Here is a 3260-nt window from a genome sequence, read left to right on the forward strand (position 1 = left end):
TTCATGGAAGCAAACAGCTCTGGACTTATCTAGAATGACTGGCTTATATAGGATCTGGAGTCTTGGTCTTGGTTTACTAATTAAGAACTTTCTGATGTAACACAGACATTTTTTCTAAATGCATCCAGGCTATGTTTAAATACATAACTATACAGAGGGATCTATCTTGGCTCTAGAAATGCTAACTTTAGGTCCAACGTTGTGTTTATGTAAATGAAGACAGCATATTTGTTGTAAGGTGAATTATCCCAGAAGTCACATTTTTTATTGTATAAATGATGTAATTAGGCTCTTGGTACGTTTAGAACACTATTTTGTAAAAATATGGAACGTTTCACGAATTTGTGTGTCATTCTTAAACAGGGACCATGCTAATCTTCTCTGTATCGTTCCAATTTCAGCCAATGTGCTGCCAAAGTGAGCACAGAAGCCATATTTTGGAAGATGGAATACTGGAATCTTTATTACACCGGTAGCAGTCTGCAAGCAGCCCGTTGTAACAAAGTATTGCTGTCCACAAATACACTTAGACAGCTTGGCAGCAGGCCAGAAAGGGAAAAAAAAGAATAAAAACAATACCAACAAACCAATACAGTACTGAATTGGGAATTGGGACACCATGATTACCAGAGACAAGCCAGGAGACAGGACACAGGACAGGATCACAGAGACATGTGGCATGGTGTCTGGTGCCACTGATGGTCCAACCTAAATAGGGCCGGAGCAGGGGGCAGGTCCACAGGAAACTCCCAGTCCCAAGCACTGGAATAACAGATTGAGTAACATATCAGCCAAATGCTCACCCCTGCTTCCAGGGATCCAGGCACATCCATCATCTGGGAGGCAGGTGATGAATCTTGTCATTTCCTTCCGCGAGCATGAATACAAGATGGCAGACCCAACCATCTATCTTGTGGCCAATATGGCACCAGCCAGGCCTGACCTCCTTACTTAATATTACTGATTTTTTAAAATCACTTTATTAAATGTTACAGCCTCTGCATAATTTTCTAAATAGATAAAGAGTATACTTCTTGTAAAAGCCATTTTTTTACTTTTTTTTTTGTTGTTGTGAAAATACCAAACCCAAGGGTTACAATTACAGGAGCAAAGTAATGAGTACACTTCCTATCTAGCATTGTTGCCTCCTCCTTTGTCTCCTCTTACCATCCCTGCCCTCCCATCTCCCACACCCCCCACCAAACTTGTAAAATTCATTTTACAACATAAAATCTTGTACTTTTCATTATTGGAATGAGTACACCTATATCTCTATTTAAACAATTTTTCCCTTCCCCTCCACAAATTATATCAATATCAAATACAGTGAAAACAAGGATTATACCATGGTAGAGACATACAAAGCAACAAAGAAATCATCATATATATATATATATATATATATATATATATATATATGTATATGTATTAGCAACAATAGGAAGCAAGAAAAAACATTGGTGTCCTTATCTTCAGTTTTATTTCCCCTAACATCAACTTATCTAACCGTTTCTGCTTGTCTCACACACATACCAGTTATTATAAGGGAAACCATGGAACCTATGTTTCTTTGGGCCTGGCTTACTTCACTCAATATAATTTTTTCCAAGTCTTTCCATTTCCTAATAAATGGGGCAATTTCATTCTTACTGATGGAGGCATAGAATTCAATTGTGTGACACATTTTCTTGATCCATTCATCTACTGAGGTGCATCAGGGTTAGTTCCATATATTAGCTATGATAAATAATGTTGCAATAAATGTAGTCATTCTGGTAGCTTTAGGATATTCTTGTTTGTGATCATTTGGGTAAATGCCCAAAAGTGGGATTGCTGCATCACAGGAGAGCTCTATGTGTAGTCTTTTGAGGAACTTCTATAAATCTAAAATATACCTGGAATACAAAAAATGAAATCCCCCAACAACACATCCTCAAAGAAACAACTGCCTAATAAATAGGTGGGCTAAAGTCTTAAAGAGAAAATTCTCTGAAAAGGAAAGGGTGGCCAATAGACAAATGAAGAAATGTTCAACATCCCTAGCCATAAAAAAATGCAAATCACAATATTGAAATACCACCTACATTTTGGGGTGTATTTTCTGTTAATATTGTTTAGTAACACTTAAGATTTCACTCTTCTGTGGATTTGTCTTTAGTGGATACTTTAATGCTCTACTTGATTCAGGAATGTTTCTTCTCCCATAAGAAGGCTTTATGTTTTTCCAGCCCACCTATCATGTTCTGACCAGGAACTTCTAGGGTAAAATCACACAGGTTGTTTTCTGACTCTCTCATTTGGCTTCTCTCCAGGCCATGGTTCCAGAATCTTTACTCATGGTCAATAGCAAGAAAGAAGAAAGGATCTCTGATGAGATTCTTTTATTTCTCACTCTGTTTGACATTCCATTTTATGAACCTAACTGTGTCCAAGATTGAAGAACAGAAAAAAAAAAAAAGATTCAGCTTCAGGAACATGTTTCTGAAGAAGCTAAAGATGGCTTGGAGATTTATCCAATTATCAAATCTTGCCTTCTAAGTTAAGTACAGTTTTGCTTTAGTTTGTTTCTCATTTTTTAATGCAAGGACAAAGTTGCCTCACTTTTTATGTGATTCAATGACACCTAGGAGGTAACTTCTCATGGAAAGTAAAGGTTGGCTAGAATCTGGTCAGCCATCACAGCCTCGTACATAACATTAGACTATCCTAATGAAGTTTTAATGGATTTGCTGAAATAGTGTGGTCAAACAGAACTTTGACTGTTGTATAGGACTGAGTGTGTTATAAGTACTTCAATTAATCTCTGTAAATACTCTTGGACTGCTTTTTGGTATTTGTCTTTCTTGACTCTTAGGCTGTATTTCACGGTAATTATAGAAATCTGTTTTTCCCAAAGGTATGTACAAGTGTAGTAGTACTAGATGATATTTCTATGTAATTCTATATTCGGTTCTTTTTAGGACTCTTTGTCCCATCTCTGATAGTTTTACATACCTGAGGGAAATGCACCAAGGTTCACATTGTTGTCACATCTTTCCTAGCTTTTCTTAGACTTTGGAAGGATTTTTGTTGTTTTGTTTAAAACTACGGCCACACTAACATGTATAAAATAGATACTTTATTGTAATTTTGATTTGAATTTGTCTCCTGATTATTGATACTACTTTTACATTTTAATCAGCTATTTGCATATGTCCTTTTTAGAAAAGTCTCTTCAATATTTTTCCCATTTTAAATTAAATTTTTTGTGGGGGGTTTAC

At 36.2% G+C, this 3260-nt stretch overlaps 1 non-coding gene across 1 annotated transcript; it reads right to left on the reverse strand.

The window, feature by feature from the left end:
• Positions 1-318: 318 nt before the first annotated feature.
• On the reverse strand, positions 319-425 carry LOC138841631 (U6 spliceosomal RNA). Its single transcript, XR_011376469.1, has one exon. It is a non-coding gene; the product is annotated as a U6 spliceosomal RNA (small nuclear RNA).
• Between the last annotated feature and the right edge of the window lie 2835 nt (positions 426-3260).

The sequence above is a fragment of the Dipodomys merriami genome, unplaced genomic scaffold, assembly GCF_024711535.1.
Source record: "Dipodomys merriami isolate MVZ:Mamm:240054 unplaced genomic scaffold, mDipMer1.0.p SCAF_323, whole genome shotgun sequence".
NCBI lineage: Eukaryota > Metazoa > Chordata > Mammalia > Rodentia > Heteromyidae > Dipodomys > Dipodomys merriami.